The sequence below is a fragment of the Ursus arctos genome, unplaced genomic scaffold (genome assembly GCF_023065955.2).
Source record: "Ursus arctos isolate Adak ecotype North America unplaced genomic scaffold, UrsArc2.0 scaffold_32, whole genome shotgun sequence".
In the NCBI taxonomy this organism is placed as follows: Eukaryota; Metazoa; Chordata; class Mammalia; order Carnivora; family Ursidae; genus Ursus; species Ursus arctos.
In genome coordinates, this window is record NW_026623008.1 from 9,088,975 (window position 1) to 9,106,818 (window position 17,844).

The following is a 17,844-nucleotide window of genomic DNA, read 5'->3' on the forward strand; positions in this document are numbered from 1 at the left end:
CCCAAAACCTTCAACACAGAGTCTGCTTGGACCAAGATTCAGGGAGATCCAGATTCCCCCAGAGCCTCAAAACCATCCCGGGGCTGAGCTGTGAGATAATCAGGTCAGAGGCGTGGGCCCTTGAAGGGGACAAGGCGTGAGTCTCAGATGAAAATGAGGCCCCGGCCCATGCGTGCGTGCCTCAATGGGTAGCCCGGGGCTGATCCTCTGGGGATGGGAGGTGAGGGAGAGAGCTGAGTGGAGAACAGTTGGAGCTGCTCCTGCCACTGTCCCTTCCTGGCTTCTCTAGGACCCCCCTGCGGACCCAGAGGCACTGACCAGGGAACCGGCAGGTTCAGCCCAGCAGGCCTGCCCATGTGGTCCCTGCCCAGAGTCAGCTGGGGGTGACCCCGGGCAGCTGACAGGATAAGAGTCCCACCCAGCGCCAGAACGAGGGAGAGGACGGGCAGGTAGGACGCAGGGGTCTGAGGAGCGTGGGGTGAGCAGCCTGAGGAGGGGGCAGATTTATGAGCCCGTGGAACCCAAGCCGGCTTCCTCTGAGTTCACTCCCAGGACGGGGGGCAGCTCGGGAGGGCCAGCGGCCCTGGGATCCACTCTTAGGCTGGGCTTATAAAGTAAGGGCTCAGGGTGGCTTCACATCTGGGGCCTCCCTGGCCCTCTGGGGGGATCGGTTAGCTCCCGTCCTTCGGGCTGCGTGGCTGGCCTCTGTGGAGGGAAGGCGAGCAAGACCTGTAGCCTTCCAGGGGCAGGGGGCTCACGCTGCGGCCACCTCAGGGAGCTGGGGTGCCAGCGAGGGAAGACAGTGACCGGGTGAGAACGCCGTCAGACACAAATTGCGGCGAGCGGGATAAAGAGTAAGTGGGGGAACTTCATTTAAATCTGGGGATTGATGAGGTCGTTATATTATGCACATTGTACAGAGGACGAAACTATGGCCCAGAGAGGCTAAGCAACTTGTCTGAGGTCACACAGCAACTGAGTGACAGAGCTGGGATTTGAACCGAGGTTTCTCAGCAGCATTCACTCTCTCCCAGTAGGAGAAAAGCCATTGCCTCTCTTCAGGGGTCTTGTGGGGATTAAGCACACGGAAGCTGGCACCCACTAAGTATTCAGGACATGCCCTCTAGTATTATTTCCCATGGACACAAAGAGCTGAGAAAATCAGCACAGCCTCTTGAAATACCTTCATCTGCGGCCGTTAGAATGATGAGTGTTCACGACGCGGGAAAGCGCTGAGGGATCTAACGCTGGGGGAAAAGACTGCAGCCTTGTCCAGATAGGACAATCTCACCTCTAAAAACATAACAGTTTTTTTTAAAAAAAGATTTTATTTGTTTATTTATTTGAGAGAGAGCGAGTAGGGGGAGGGGCAGAGGGAGAGGGACAGCAAGCAGACTCCCCCCACCCCTGCTGAGCAGGGAGCCTGAGATCATGACCTGAGCCAAAATCAAGAGTCAGACATTTAACTGACTGAGCCCCCCAGGCGCCCCTAAAAACCTAACGGCTAATGGAAGTCGCCAGGCTATGTAAGAGCAGAGGTTGTCTCAGGTGGGATTGTGGCTGACCGTGCTTTGCTTCTTTATGCCCGAGTGTACTGAGAAAATCGTCTCTAAAGGACGATGACCGTTATTTATGATCTTAAAAAAGGAAGGCAGAAGAGAAGCTTCCCCAGAGATCATCCCCTGAGCAGCTCCTTCACACACGGGTAGCTCAGCACTGGGGGTCCCAGCCCGGCCTGCTCCCCGCCCCCCCCAAAGGCAGTGCCTCTCGGGAGCTCCCCTCCATCGTGAGGCGGCTGTCTATGTGGACCTCTCTCCCCATCGCTGTGTGAATGAGTGAGCAAGCTCCCAGAGGACCACAGTTAGGGTTCACGCCCACAAATCACACACTGCACTTGGCCCCAAGTGCGTTGTCATCACCATCTCCCTTTTAGATCCCGTGTCTTGGAGGGCAGGGAATGAACCTCACTCATTCTGAGCTCCCTGTGATCCTACCTAGGGCCCAGCACAGGCTGTTTTTCTCTGTTTTAAATGCCAAGGCTACTGTGGACTCCTATTCATCCTACAGAACCCTGCTTGAATGCCCCCTCAGTTCTGAAGCTTCTCTGGGTGCTCCTTCCACTCTCCCTACAATAGCGACGCCATTATGCTGCTAACATCTGGTGAGCACTTTCCACGGGCTCCTTTCATCCCTACAAGTCCATGAGTGGGTATGGTTATTCTGTCCATTCCACAGGGGAGGCTCAGATGGGTAAAATGACTCACCCAAGGTCACACCACTTATAAACAGTGGTGCAGTGCGACTCAGGACTCACAGTCCCAACTGCCAACACTAACCTTTTGTTCGTGGATACCCCTGCCTCCCCCACAAGCTTGCAAGGCCCTCTGGGGATTCCTATCCATTCTGTCCACCTTGTAACCTTACTACCCAGCATGGGCCAGCCACAGAGTACAAGCCAACTAACATTGTCACATGGTGTTGGCCCGGAGAGGTCTCTAGAAAAATCTGCTGAACAGAGAACAGTGAGTGACTCTACTCCACCCAGCCTGGTCTTCTTTGCCCGAAGAAGCTTGCATGAGTGCCTGGACTTGGCCTTCGTTGCTGGAGCTCAGCTACAGAGCACAGCGCCCCCCCCCCCCCCCCGCCAGTGACATGAGCTGGGTGGTCTCTGGGTGGGTCCCAGGAGGAGCATCTGTTTATAACTGGCAGCCCTGGAAAGATCCAAGTCCCTGGGATGGTCTTTAGCAGAACAGCTCATGTCTCATGGGCTCATGTCTTGGAGCAAAGTAGTGCTGAGTTGGCTTCTCAGAAGGAAGAAAATACCCCTCCGAGTCTGCAAACCATGGCGGGGGTGGGGAGGGTCACGATTCGGAGGGTGCACAGGTCTCCTCCACTCTGAGCACCTCCGGTGGGAGGACAGTAATAAGAATCCAGCCTTGTGGACAGATGAGAACGAGCAAACACCAAAATTCAGTGTGGCCAGGAAGGGGTGGAGAGTGGTGTGCAGGGGTGCGGGCAGGAAATGCTGAGAGCGTGGACACCCACTCTCCAGCGTACGTTACATTTTGAGTTTTCCCCTCTTTCATAGTCTTGTCCATTTCCAAAAGAGATCCCCTACTCTTTGAGTAGAGTGGCCTAGAACACAGGCTCAGGAGCCAAACTGGCTGGGCTCAATTCTCTGATCTATCACTCAGGAGTCACGTGAACTTAGCAAACCCATGGAGCTTCTCTGGAAATTAAGGTCATTAATTTCAAAGGGTGGCTTGGAAGATGCAGAAAGGACATGATAAGTGCTAGCTATTCTTCTTCTTCTTAATCCAAGAACAGAAATAGGTCCCCCCCTTGCTCGCAGAAGATCCCACCATCCCCCCATAAAACTGGAGTCATCAGGGGACCAGTACTGGAAGACCCCAACCAGGGCTCCACGGCCTTGCGTCTAGACACAGCCTTAACTGGGGCAGAACCCCAGGATCTTAGAGAGCTCTCCATTTCCATCCTTGCACCTGACCTAGAAGACCCTCCTTTGTCCACACCCCTGGCCCACGAAGGTGGAGACCGTCATCAATACTGTCCCACCTCCGAGTGGGCTGTGGGGCACCCTGTAGGAAGATTCCCAGGAGAGGTTTTTGTGCTGAGTCTGGGAACTCTGGGGAATCTAGTGAGGAGCCTTGAGGGCTGTTGAGGGGTGGGAGGCTTGGTAGATGGGGTCCCAGGCCCTCCCCGCTGGCCATCCAGAGTAGGGGCACCTTTTTAAAGAAAATATTTCTTTATGAATTTATTTTAGCCCCGGGGGAGGGAGAGAGAATCTTAAGCAGACTCCCGGCTGAGTGTGGAGCCCAACACGGGGCTTGATCCCAGGACCCTGAGATCAGGACCTGAGCAGAAACCAGGAGTCGGATGGGTGCTTAACTAACAGTACCACCCAGGCGCCCCAAGAGCAGTGGCACTTTTTTTTTTTAAATTTATTCATTTGAGAGAGAGCGAGAGCGAGAGCACGAGCGGGGAGGAGAGTCAGAGCAAGAGGGAGAAGCAGGCTCCCCGCTGAGCAGGGCGCCTGACATGGGGCTCGATCCCAGGACCCCGGGGATCATGACCTGAGCTGGAGGCAGACGCTTCACCAACTGAGCCACCCAGGCACCTCATTTGGGGCACTTATCTTAGTCTTCTGGAACAGCTCTTTCTACAAAAGTTCTATTGCTAAAAATAAAGTTTGAATGCTAGCGCTCTGGATCCTTTGCCCTTTCTCCTCTGGGACAGAAGATTTTCTCTAGCAATGAATCCCAGTTGGCTGCCTCTAGCTCCTGCCATTTGGGAGTGCCAGCCTGTCCCCCAGCACATGCAACCAGCCCACCAGCCCTTCTTCCAAAGACAACACTTCAAAATCAACGACTGAAAAAAAACAATGACAGTGATGGGTTACCTCCTCGAGACATTTCGGACCTTCGGATCTTTCCACCTTCCCTTCCAGGAGCCCCGTTTCCACACTCTACATGCCCCTGTCCGTGCCCTGCCCTTAGGTTCATTATCCGTGTCCCTCCAGTGACTCCTGACCCCAGCAGGTCAGAGGTGGCCGCAGCTCCGGGCCTCTTTGCTAGGGACTTGGTTAGAGGCGTTTCCCCCTTCCCATTCCTGCACTGCCGAGCTGCCCCCGTGACAGGCAGGACAGGCTGGTGTTGCTTTCGCTCCCTGTTCGGGCCTGCCAAGAAGGTTCTGGCTACCACTGGCTTGCTGTTGGAGAGGATTGTTATGAAGCTCCTTCTGTGAGATCAGGCAGCACTGTCCTCCTCCCGCGAGTCCCTGACCGCAGCCTGGAGCTGGACAGAGACGTCCTCCCTCCCACGTGCCGCTTGGAACTGGCCCTTGGGCGCCACCGGGATAACCACGAGCGTCATGAGGGACACCTGCTGCAGTCGCTCACCTAGTCCTCTGACAGCTCCAGGAGGGAGGTACTGTGCCCGTTCTCAAAATGAGAAAACTGAGGCACAGAGGGGGCTATGCGACATGCCCAAAGTCACTCAGCCGGTAGGCAGTAGAGCCGGAACTCCAACCCGCTGGGTCTGATGCCCAAACCTGCGCCCTCGGCCACTGGACTTCCTCTGCAGGAGCAAAGTGACCCAAAAAGGGACCCCTGACAGCCGCCACCGCTAATGTCTCCTGGGCGCTCCCCGTGTGCCAGGCTCTGCTCTGGACATTTGAGATGTCATCCTCACAGCTGCCCTGCAGGTGTTAACAGCTTGACTTGTGTTCCCCAAGAGGGTGCATCTAATTCCTGATCCCCGATACCCATGCATTTGGAAAAAGGGTCTTTGTAGGTGTAATTAATTAAGGATCTTGAGAAGAGATCACCCCGGATTAGGGTGGACCCGAAAATCCAATGACAGGTGTCCTTATAAGAGACAGAAGAGAGACACACAGAGAAAAGACAAGACTCGTCCCAGGCGGCAGCCACAGAAATGTGGTCCTGGAGGAATGAAGGAAGAAGCCTAGGTCACCTTGGGGCTGGTGGAGTGGAGCCCCCAGGAGAGGGTGGCGGCACGGACAGGTTGAGGTGGAGTCTGATTACGCACTGCCCTGGACCACTGGGACCAAGAAGACATGTCTGATGCACAGATAATATGGGGCCACCGGAGCCCCCCGCTTCTACAGCAGTTTTAGGTTCACAGCAAAACTGAGCAGAAGACACAGAGATTTCCCCCCTGTACCCACTCCCGCACAGCCTCGCCATTACATTACATTACCGATGTCCCGCCAGAGCGGAGCACCTGTTACAGCTGACGAGTCCGCACCGACACGTCCCAATCACCCAGAGTCCGTGGCTGACGTCAGGGCTCAGGGCTGGCGGTACGTGCTGGGGGTTTAGACAAATGTGTAACGACATGGACCCACCACCGCGGTCTCGTATAGAACAGTTTCACTGCCCTAAAAATCCTCTGGGCCCCCCGTTCATCCTTCCAACCCCTGGCAACAACGGACCCTTTAGGGTCTCCATAGTTTGGTCTTTTCCAGAACGTCGTATAGTTGGAATGACGGTATACAGAGCCTTTTCAGGTTGGCTTCTTTCTCACGTTAGGGTGCCTCCATGACCTTTCACGGCTTGATAGCTCAGTTCTTGTCAGTGCTACATAATATCTCATTGCTTGAATGTTTTGGTGTTTTTATCCATTCACCTACCGGAGGGCATCTTGGGGGCAAGTTTTGGCAGTTATGAATCAAGACCCTTGTGCACGTCCTTGCTTTTTTACTTTGCAGATCTCTCCCAGCCCCTGGGACACACATCTCCCTCCATGACGGGAGTCTTACGTCCTTGAGGATAGAGGGCACCCCCCCGCCCAAGCTCCTACTTCTTACCCGCCAAGAGCCATGCCTTCAGCAGCTATTCGGAAACCAAACGTGACAACGGGGCGGAGTCCCATCTCATCTTGGGGTGTGATTCTTGTGAATCTTTTTGGTTCCAGGACCACTGGGAAAACCCCCCAAGGAAACTACCTCAAAGGCTGACTACAAAAGAGTAGACAACGTGTCACTTCCAGCCAGAAGCTCAGGAACTGCCCCGCCTTCTGTCTACCCTTAGACCGCACTTGGCAAAACCTGGCAGTGGGCAAACTCGGGCCGGAGGTGCGAGCTGAAGGCCCAGGACCTTGGCCTCAGTTCCTCCCTCTGGACCTCTCGGTAGAGAACACCACCTAACGTTGAGGTGCAGGTGTGGTGGGGCGGGGGGGGGGCAGGGAGCCTGCGGTGTCTGGCCGCTGGACAGCCCATACAGCCTTGAGCAGCACCGGCCGGAGAAATGGGACCAGAAGGGCAGGACACGGATGAAACTGAGACAGGCCAAGCTGCACTAGCAGAACTTCCAAAGCAATGCTTCAGCCTAGACCCCAAAGCCAAGCTTCTCCACGGCTCCCTGTCCTGACTCACTCGCTCCCACACTCAAGGGGGATTACTGAGTGGTGACTGCGCGCCAGGCAGGGTTGGAAGTTCTAGAATACAGCAGGACATAAGTCCATCCCACTCTCCCGGCGTCACCCTCATGTGTGTGAACGGGGAAGACGGGGACAAGGAACAAAGGAACAGACGGACTATGTAATATATAAAGGCGCCCAAAAGTGCATGGGAGGAACCGGAAGCTTTGTGGGGGGGGGCTGGATGGAATGATCATGGCGTAGGAAGCTGGGGACAGGGAAACCCTCTCTGGTAGGGTAACGTTTGGGAAGAACGGAGGGAAGTGAAGGAGGGAACGATACAGCCATCTGGGGAAAGAAACTTCCAGGCAGCGGGAGCAACCAGTGCAAAGGCCCCGGGGCGGGAATGAGCTCAGGGTGTTGGGGGAGGTCCAGGAGCAGAGCTGAGTGGGAGACATGAAGTTGGGGACTGTAGCTGGGAGAGGTGTGGGGGTGCTGTGAGTTCTATTCCCAGTGAGAACGGAAGCCCTTCAGAGCGTTGTGACCAGAGAAACGAGAGCCTCTGACTTGGATTTTGGAACCAGCTCTGACTGCTGGACTGGGGGTTTGGAAGGAAGGTGGGAACCAGAGCAGTGGAGAGGAGGGCGGGGTCGGGAGCTGCTCTACAGGCAGGTGGCAGATGAGACAGATGGAGGGCCCTGGCGCTGGGGCGGTTGGATTGAGCTGGTGGAAGAGGAGGGGTGCAGGACTGGGCTGCCAGAGGAAGAGGGGTTCCAAGAGGCCCTGGAAGGGTTTGGCCTGAGCAAATGGAAGAATGGTTGTCATGCTCTGAGCCCCTGAGCCTCCCTCTCCAGGGAAGGTTGGTTTTGGCAAGTCCCAGGTACGGAGGAAGAGAAAGATCTGACTTGGATCCCCAGGTCCCCCCCTCCTTCCAGAACACTGGGCTTAAGCAAAGTGAGGGGGAGGGGCGGCGGTGAGTGAGGAAACAGTTCCAGGTGGCAAGGGCAGCCTCCCCAGGAAGAGGGTGCCTGGATGCCAGCCAAGCAGGCCCGCTACCCACCTAGCCCGCGGCTACCCACCTAAAACCACCCGTTCACAGTAACAAAGCCCCGGCCGCCCACCCCTGCCGCCGACAGCTAAGGAGCCGCTGGAGCCCGCTCCGCGCAGGGAGGCGAGTCTGCGCTCACATGATGGGGTGAGGGGGTGGCAGGAGGAGCCACCGGGCGAAACCTCAACGGGTCTGGCAGGAGGCTCCAGGAAGTCTTTCTGAAAGTGGTCCCAGGGGCGGGCGGAGGGTGGGGGCCCGCGGGGGTCCCGGGAGGGGGTGGGACGGGGCTGGGCTGGAGTCCTGGGTGGGGACTGGGCCGGGATCCCATTTGGCGAATGGAAAAGGAAGGGAAAGGGTAGGGGAGAGGAGTGGGAGGTAGATGTGGAGGGGGTGGGGCGGGGCTGTGGTCCCAGAGGTGAGGAGGTTGTGGAGGGGCGTCTGGGAGGTGTCCGGAGTGCGGCTGGTGTAGGGTCGGGGGACCAGGTTGGGCTGGGTTGGGGTGCGAGTGGGGGGGCACGGATCGGGAGGGGGTAGGGGAGGTGGGGAGGAGGGCCAGACTGGGGGCGCGGATGGTGGGGGAGGCGGGGAGGAGGCGTGTTGGGCTCGGGGCACGGATGGGGGGTGGAAGGGGTGCCCCTCCAGCCGCAGGGACCGCCCGCGCTTCCTCCCCGCGGCCGAGCGGTAAACAAACGCCGTGACGTCAGGGGCGCCGCTGGCCTGAGGCTGAACCCGGAGCTGTAAATGAGATGCAAGGTGCCAGCAGCCTCCAGGCCGCTAGGCCTGCGCGCCACACACGCTCCTCCGCGCCGGCCTGAGGTTACCCCAGCTGCACACACGGACAGGATGCTGCAAACGCCACCAGACATTGCAACACGCAGCCAGTCTGCTGGCCGCGGCGTGAACCCTCCGCCGCCCCCTGGCAGGCAGCGGCCCAGCTGGAGCGCAGCCTCCCTCCTCCCGAGCATCCCCGGGGGCAGGCAGCTTTCCCCCAGCTGGGGTCAGCCTCTCCGCTGGGGACCCCATCCCCTGCCTCCCCAGGGGGCCTCCAGAACCGAGGGCTGGGCCTCTGGGGTCAGCTTTGGGCTTTCTGCCCAACAGATTGGGGAAGTGCCTGCCTTTGTGCGAGGCTTTCTGGGAAGCTCATGCCTCTTCATGGAAGCAGAAGTGCTGGGTGCCCAGGCCCTTCCTCTGGGTGTCAGCAGACGCCAGCAGGTCGGATCGCTGCCCCCCCAGCCCGTCCCCACCTCCACCGAGCAGGAGACCGCCTGTGTTCCAGGGAGCTCCCAGAACAGCCCTGGACTGCATGCCCTTGGTGGCGCCAGGTGTCCCAGCTGCCCTTGGGACTGGAAGGCAGCTTGGCCGGGGCCAGCAGGCCAGCACGGTGCTCTGGAGTCGATTTGCTGTGTGACTTTTGGATGAGTCACTTGGCATCTCTGGGCTTCACCATCTCCCTCCGGGGAAGCGGGGAGAATCGAAACTGGCCTCCCTGCGCTGGGGTGGGAAGGTCAAAAGTGCAAAGAAACCCTCAGCAGGCCGCCGTGGCTGGCTAGCAGCCTCAGATGTGGGGGCCCGACCCAGAACTTGGAGACACCCAGGGAAACTGAGGTGGGGCCTCTCCTCTCCCACCTACCAAACTTGCCTTCCGGGTTTATGGTGTGTGGCGGGGGCTGTGGGGACATACGGGTAAACAGTCCCCTGGCCCCAAGGAGCCCCCACACTGGCTCCCCTACTTAGACCCCACTCATTCAAGTCCTTGTGAGGATTGGGGGAAACTAGAAAGGACCACAGATCTTTAAAAAGGACCCCAGGAACGCAGCAAGCCACAGTTTAACACCAGCTTCCCTGTCACTGAAGTTAATATTTAAATCTCTCCCTCACATCACCCTGTTTTATGGTCTTGACAGCATTTTGTCACTGTCTGAAATGTCAACAGTTGGTTCTTTGCTCCCCCGACACACTTGTTCTAGAAAGTAGGCTCTCAGGATGAATTCCCAGCACCTGGCATGGCTGATATGTGACTGAATGAATGAAATCATGCGGACCGGCCACATCATTTGTGGGGCTCCTAGTTCAAAAATCACTGGGAATTTCAAGCCAGCAGCAGCAGGACATTTGAAAGTGCAAGGCCGTCCTGAGCATGGGGCCCTGACTGCCCGCACGGGGGCTGCACCCGGAAGCGGGCAGGGCCATTCCACAGAGGGAGCTCCATTGCAATAGTGTGGGGTACCCAGTGCCAAGTCACCCCTCTCCCAACCCCTCAGCCTCAGTTCCCAAATCCAAAATCTCCACAGTCCTTTTCGTTTTGTTTTTGTTTTTTCTCTCTTAATTTCACCCACACGTTTAAGTAAGTCCTCAAGGGGTTGTGAAGTCGAGCTATTGGCCCATCTTACAGATGGGGCACTGAGGTCCTGGAAATGTCAAGGGCCTGGCCAGGAGTGGCTGAGCTGGGAGACCAACCCTGGCAAGACTTCTGATTGCTCCTGGTGGAGGTGAGAATATAGCTGTCGTTTTGGGAAAGACAAGGCAGATTTTTTCATTGGGATATCTCTTTCAGCATCCCCTTCCCATCCCACCCAGACATTCGGAGGTCCCCGAGCTCGTGTGCCCAGTAACACACAGCTGCTGTGTCCCAGGCAGACCTCCGGCTGATGAAGCATTATTTATGGACCAGCCTCCTGAGGACAAGCTTTAAATTCCTTGCAAGTTGTGCCAAGGTAACTAACTATCCTACAGGCTATTAATTAGGAATTGGTTTAATCTCTGCTGGACGAAGGTCAACTGCCATGGAGTTGACCCTTCTGGCTGGCTGGCGTCGTGCTATCCGGCTGGGGATCTGGGCCCGGAGGGCTGGGGGATTTGGGGACGCTGAAGACACTGCATTGGGAACCGGCCTGGCCGGCACGTCCTGCACCGGCGAGGATGCTGGGAACAAACCTGCATGGGCCTCTAGCAGCCCAGGAAGCCCGGCCAGGAGGGGTTCCCCCTCAGCACCAGCCCTGCCTCAAGTGGAGAAGTCTGCCAGAAAACCAGCCTCCCCTCACCTTCCAGGAGCCCAGTCCGGGCCTGCACCGTGTAGAAACCCTTCTGGGGCTCCCCAGTGCTCTCCCCATCAAGTCCCAACCGTGCACCGTGGCCACCAAGCACCGTGAGGGGTCGCCCTGCCCACCTCCCACCACCCTCCTCACACTTCCCTTGCTGCTAGGCCAGACACACTCTTCCCCTTTGCCTGGGTGTTTGCTTTCTGTGGCCTCCCCTCGTCCTCCTCGATGCCTCGCCTGAGACCCCCGGCCTGGCCACTGCCAGCCTTCCTTCCCCAGAAGCCAGACCACCTGGCTTCTAATCCCATGACCATGGGTGCTGTGTGATGTGAGGTGAGGAATCAGCCTCTCTGAGCCTGAGTTTTCTCATTTTAAAAATGGGGACAGGAATAGTTCAACCTCAGAGTCGCTCTGAGGAGCAAACCAGATTGTCGCTGTGAATCGGTTCGTGCGTAGGAAGAACTGCACGGACAGCAAAGTCAGAGACTGGTTGGAAAGCCCTCCCCTGTGCCCCTCGATGGCTCCCACCACGTTCTGCCCATCCCAACACTCATCACACCAGAGATGTCTCTGAGGGCCACTGGTCCATTTCCCCAGCTAGCCTGAGGCTGGGACCCAGAACCTTGGGTTTTTTCCTTGTAGTGCCCACTGGGTCCCTGTGACCTAGGAGTGTCCCCTGCCTCTGTCCTTCCCTCCTGTCAAATCTGCCCCCATTAGGAAGCCTTCTGGGTTGACCCAGAGTATTCTCTTCTGTGGGGCGGCTGCCCACCCAGTGCAGGGTCCATAAAAGTCCCCTGTTTCTGTTTTGCTCTCCAAGGGCAGACCTTACGCGATGGACTGCCCTAGTCACAGTGCCAGCCGCTCTGTGGCGGGAACTGTGACATTTTCCATCCCTGGTGACTCTGGGGGGCACTTGGAACAGAGGTTTGTATTCAGCAGGTGCTCAAGGTAGGGACAACCAGCATTTTCTGAGCCCCTGCCCTGCATGTTGGACCATCTCCTGGAATCTTCCCAATGGCCCCAGGAGGGAGACTGGGATTAGCACTGTCACTTTGCGGAGGAGAAAGCTTCCCCAGGACACCCGGTCCTAATCCCCAGAATTTGTGAATGTGTTATTTTCTGTGGGAAAGGGGGATTAGGGTTGCAGATGGAATTAAATTTGCTAATCAACTCACTTAAAAATAGAAAGATTATCCCAGATTATCCAGGCAGGCCCGGTACAATCACAAGGGGCCTTAAAGCTGGACAAGAGGGACAGGAGAGGGGAGTAAAGGGAAGATGCGAGCACGGAAGTTGCTGGCCTTGAACGTGGAGGAAGGGGCCATGAGCCAAGGGACACAGGTGCCCCTGGAAGCTGAGGGGGCAGGACACAGATTCTCCCCTAGAGCCTCCAAAAGGAACGCAACCGTGACACCTCGACTTCAGCCCAGTGAGACCCGTGTCGGACTTCTGACCTCCAGAGCTGGAAGAGCGTAAGTGCGTGCTGTTTCCAGCCCCCGTGTGCACTAGAACAGCCACCGGAAGCTCCTACGGAGAGCTTGAGGGACTTGGCCAAGGCTGCCGGCCGGAGCGGCTGGCTCTGAAACTCGAGTCTGTCTGCCCCTGTCTGTGGGCTCCCGTGGCACAGCAGCCCCTCCCCAGCTCCCCTGTCAGCATGGCTTAAAACAAACCTGTCGCAGGGGCGCCTGGGTGGCTCAGTCGGTTAAGTGTCCAGCTCTTGATTTCGGCTCAGGTCCCGATCGCAGGGTCATGAGATCGTGAGATCGAGCCCCACATCGGACTCCGTGCTCAGCGGGGATCTGCTCGTCTCCCTCTCCCTCTGTCCCTCTCTCCCCCACTCCCGCTCGAGTGTGCTCTCTCTCTCTCAAATAAATACAGAAATCCTTAAAAATATAGAAATAGGTAAATAAAACCACTCATAAGGAAATGCTTTTGTAGAGAGAGCGCGGACGAGTTGGAGTGAGAAGTCAAACATGATCCACGGCCGTAGCGCCGTGACCAGCACTTCCGAGCACTCATTCTGTGCTCAGGACTTTCTAGACATGACCTCGTTCAGTCCTCATTTCACAGATGAGGAAACTGAGGCTCAGACAGGTCTAGAAGCTTGCCCAGGGCCCCTCAGCCATGTAAGTGGAAGAGCCAATGTATGAACTTTGGTTTGTTGGTTTCTGAGCTTAAAATCTGAACTAGTACTCTATACTGGGTGCTTGAACAAGAACAAATGGATGCGGGGGTGCATGCTCAGGAGGGGTGGGCACACACGCGTACACACACACACACCCCTCCCAACATAGAGGCTCAAGAGATGGCCCCCCAAACAGGACAATGGATCTGCCAGCCAAGGAGGCGCAGGCCCTCAGAGGGCACCTAGTCCCAGCCCACTCTGCGCTGCTGCAAGTTCACAGGGAAGTGGCCTGGAGAGGTGAGGTGGGCCCCCTCGGTGCCAAGGGAGAAGTGAGGACATGGGGTGTGGGAGCCAAGGGTGGCCTGATGTCATGTGGGTGTGCCTGGCAGGGCTGCCTGCCCGCAGGAAGGTCACGCTGCCCTTTGTGGTCACGCCAGCCCCAGCTCCCCATGCTGACCTGCCTGCGAGGGTCAGAGCAGACTGCACTGACTGGCTGGGTTCTAAAAGGACCCTGGTCCTGAGAGTTCTAGTCTCTAGGACCCCAGAGACGCTTCTTCTGGCCCTGGAAGGCCCCAGTATGGGCTTCCTTCAGCTCACCTGCCAATAGCCAGAAAGAAGGGAGAACTGGCTTCTCACACCTAGGAAAACACCACTATGAACAGTGACCCAGCAAAGGGGCTTGCTTTCCTTTCCTATCATAGTGGCCTTAAATCTTCTAGAGAAGGTCACAAAGTCCGTTGGCAGCCTGCTAGGTCACCTTGACTGGCTGCTCATTTTGCCTCTCTGTGAACTACAAACTCCCTGAGGGCAAGGAGGTTTCAGCTCCATCCTGAAACAACCATTTTGTCCGTTTAGCCACAGTGTCCGTAAATGACCTGATAAGGTCTGCAGGACTAGACTTGGGAGGACGGGCTAAGGGTGGGCCTGGAACTCCTGGAAGTTTCTACTTGAGATGACTGAAAACTGGATTGGTCCTTCTACAAGGAGTCCTGGACATCAGCTCCCAAGGCCCTTGCTCCCGGTAACAGCACTTCCAGTGCCCCCACAGAAGCCCATTTCCCCACTCTCAAACACTGTGACTTGGCTGGGGCTGGTCCACCCCTGACTCAGAGACAGGCCTGTGATCTATCACTAGTGACTGCTTCAGGCTCAATCCTGTCACAGCCAGAGAGACTTAAGTTCCCTTTTGGAATTGCTGAGCAGAAAATATGGGTCTATCCCCTGGGCTAGGAGCTGGGGGTGGAGGGTATTTAAGGCAGCAAGGGGCAGACGTGAGCAGCCCCGTGGCAGAGGAGGCCTGGCCGAAGAGAGAACAAATCCTGACACCCCTGTTTGGGCCCCTGAAGCCATGCCCGGAAGTAGACCTGCTCACAAGGGTCCACCAACCAATCTAAGGGCCACCTCCAGACCGACCATCAGGAAAGCCATAGTTACTGTGGTTTGATTCATCTAGACTCCCTGGCTGCCAAAGGCACCCGGCACAGAGTCTGTGAGGAGCTGTCAACATGACCTATTCTGTTCCATAGAATGATTAATGAAGAGACACCAAAACTCACTGGTTTCAGAGGACACCGTGGGTTTAAATCCTGCTTGGTCGCTTACTAGCTGTGTGATCTCAGGTTACTAACCTCCAGAGTCCTGACCAGGAGAGAGAAGATGGTCACAGTACCCACACTGGCGCTCACTGTGGGGAGTTAATGACTTTATTACACCTGCCGTGCTCAGCACGGTCCCTGGACACAGCAGGTCCTTCGTAAACACAGGCTCTCGCTATAGGACGGGTGGGTCACGCATTTGCTCAGGCAACCAACATTTATGAAGTGCCCACCTTGTGCCTGATACCGTGCCGGGGTGCTGAGGACCCCTGGTGAGTAAGACGACTTGTCCCCTGCTCCCAGGGGGTCTTAGAGAATTTTTGGAGAAGACACACGGCCACAAGCAGCTGCAAAGCGTGCCGGGTTGCCATGGAGATCTGTGACTTTGGCCTCACCATCGCCCACCCCTGACCAATTGAGCTGGTTGGATGCAGAGATGAAAATAACTAATATTATACCTACGGAGGGGAATGGGGGTGGTTTGCAGGGGAGTGGGCAGCCGGGAGCGGAGCAGAGGCCCAGCCCTTGGCCAGCCTCTACTCTTCAGCCACAGAAGGGCCTGCATTGGACCAGCCCCGGCTCATGAGGAAACGGAGGGTCATTACCAGCCATCTCAACAGCGTCGGAGGCCTCAAGTAGGAGGGAAAACAGGGTTTTGAGCCCTCCCTGTGGGAAGAGAGATTCCCTCCCACTGTCTCTAGAAAGGGTCAAGAGCTAAAATCACTGAGGGTTTCTGTGGCTTGGGTGGAATCCCCACCTTCCTGGGGATTCTCAGAACCAGAACAGATCTGGCCAGCAAGTTCCTTGCCCTTTGCCCCCTGTGCCCAGCAGAGTACCTGGTTCCATAAGCAAAAGACAGAGAGCCATGGCTGGAGAGTATCCACTGTACCGGCCCCCCACACTGCCCCCGGCCCCTGACTCCCCACTCCCATTTCGTGCAAATGATGGACCAAGAGGTTTACACATGTTATCTCACCGAATCTTCACACCCTCATTTTTCAGATGGGGAAACTGAAGCTCAGAGACACAAAGTCCCTTGTCTGAGGTCACACAGCAGTTTGCTGGGAGGCCCCCCTAGGTATTTATGGGATTAAATAGGACACGAGTGGTATTTAGGGGATTAAATTTATGCAAGTGCTGTGGCCAGTGGGATGGCCTCTGCCTCGAAAAATGCCTAGCAGCTGGGACATGGCTGGGACATGGCCTTTGGATCAGCCCTTGGCTCTGGGACTGGCGTGGCCAAATCACATGCCTTCGGGGCTGGATGCCGAATTCGGGAGGCTGTCTCAATCCTGGTTGAGAAATCAGGGTTTCTAGCTCACGGACGCCCTAGTGGTGGCGGAGGGGGCCTGGCTGAGGGCTGAGCAGGGCCCCGGAGTTCCAGGCTCCTGGGGTGAGAGTGGTGGGGGTCCGTCTCCTGTAGGGCAAAGGAACCGGCTGAGAGGAGGGCCCTTTAGTGCATAAGCTTCCTCACTTTGGGGTAAAGAGCCAGAGATTGAAGGGACGCCTGGGTGGCTCTGTTGGTTAAGCATCTGCTTTCAGCTCAAGTCATGAGCCCAGGGCCCTGGGATCGAGTCCTGCATCGGGCTCCCTGCTCAGCAGAGAGTCTGCTTCTCCCTCTGCCTGCCACATCCCTGTATGTGCGTGCTCTCTCTCTCTGACAAATAAATAAATAAAATCTTAAAAAAAAAAAAAAAAGAGCCAAAGATTGAGGACCTATGAGACGACACCGGAGATGGAAGTGAGGATCGGCTGGGGAGAGGGGTGTGTCCTGAGCATTCCCTAGAACAGCGATTTTTAAGCTGTACTTTTTCTTTAAAGTAATGGCATTCTTTCAAAATGCACACAAGAATTTTACGGGAATTCAAAAGTATCAAACAGAAGGAAGCTGATCTAGTGAAGTGGAGGTTGAGGGCCCCTCTGAACCCTATTTTCTCCGCCTCCCATGTGGTTCCACCTTCTTGGAACCCCTTGGATGCTCTGGAACCCAGTCTGAAAACGAGGTCCTAGAACCTCAAATGGTACTGGGGTCTGCCTGGGGGGCTGGTGGGGCCCAGACGGGCCAGAGGCCTGTAGGAGGCGTGCAGCCAGGAGACAGCGACCTATAAATACTTCCCCAGGAATATGTTTCAAATGGGGACAAAGTAATCAGATCGTTCACGATCAGAATGCTTTTCTAGCCGCTTCCCTGAAAGGCCACTGAAAGGGCAATTCAAGGTTGCATTTCCCCAAGCAGGGAATGGCCAACTGAGTCAGAAAGGCTTGTGTCGGTGGCCCGTTTCGGGTGACTGTGGTTGGCATCCACCACCACCAGGCCACAAGTCTGTGCTGTCCACCTGGGCTTGGCTCTGGCTTCTGGGTCACAGGACCCCAGAGGGGCCCCTGCCTGTGCTATGAGCTCTGGTCCTGGACCGGAATCCCAGCCTGAGGGACTTAGATGGGTTTTGATTAGATCTAGCCCCAAACTTCTGAACCTGTGTCTGGGGAAGGCATCAGGGACATCCAAGGACCCCGTACAAGCTTAAAAACGTGTACTGTGTATTCTTCTTAGGACGGGGTTTGTAATTTCTTCAGATCCTTAAAGGGTTCTACAAACAGCAAAAGATTAAGACTGACTACAACTCCCTCAGTTGCCTCTTCCTTCAAGAAGTCTTCCAAGATTTCCCCGAATATAGTGATTGCTCCCTTCTCTGTACTACCAAAGCTCTGGGTCACTTGGGAGGATCCGGCGGGGTAGCCGGGGCAGCCGCAGGATCAAATGGAAGTTGCTAGCACTCACTCTTCCTGCAAAGCTGGCTCCTTGCATATTTGAGGTGTTACCCTGGTTATCCAATGAACGAAGCACAACTGTGTTGTTTTCCAGCTTATCAGTTGCTTGTTTAAAGCAAACCCTGATAACCACCGACTACCTTAACCCTTTGGCAAGCATCCCAATCATTGTATGCAAACACTGAGAAACTATTTTTGTAAAGGGGACATGAACTCCATCCCCAGCCCATCCTGTTGACTACGGTACAGTTTGTCAATCCCCTGTCCAGAACCCGCTGTGTACTGGGCCCCACTACGTAACACCTTGTCTCTCGACCCCTCCGTAACCCTGACTGGGGAGGCGGGGCCGGGCTGAGACAATCTGTTCTCA

The 17,844-nt window shown here is 56.2% G+C and overlaps 1 protein-coding gene across 2 annotated transcripts in view; it reads right to left on the bottom strand.

Annotated features, from left to right (window-relative positions):
• DHRS3 (dehydrogenase/reductase 3) overlaps window positions 1-17,844 on the bottom strand; it is a 38,755-nt gene that overhangs the window by 11,979 nt on the left and 8,932 nt on the right. Inside the window, exon 1 of one of the 2 annotated variants that reach the window (XM_044391499.3) lies at window positions 4,421-4,773. The exons of the other annotated variant lie outside the window; for it this stretch is intronic. The gene's annotated coding sequence lies outside the window, so the exon portion shown is untranslated. Of the gene's footprint in view, window positions 1-4,420; window positions 4,774-17,844 lie in introns of those variants that run through there. 2 annotated transcript variants of the gene reach the window in all.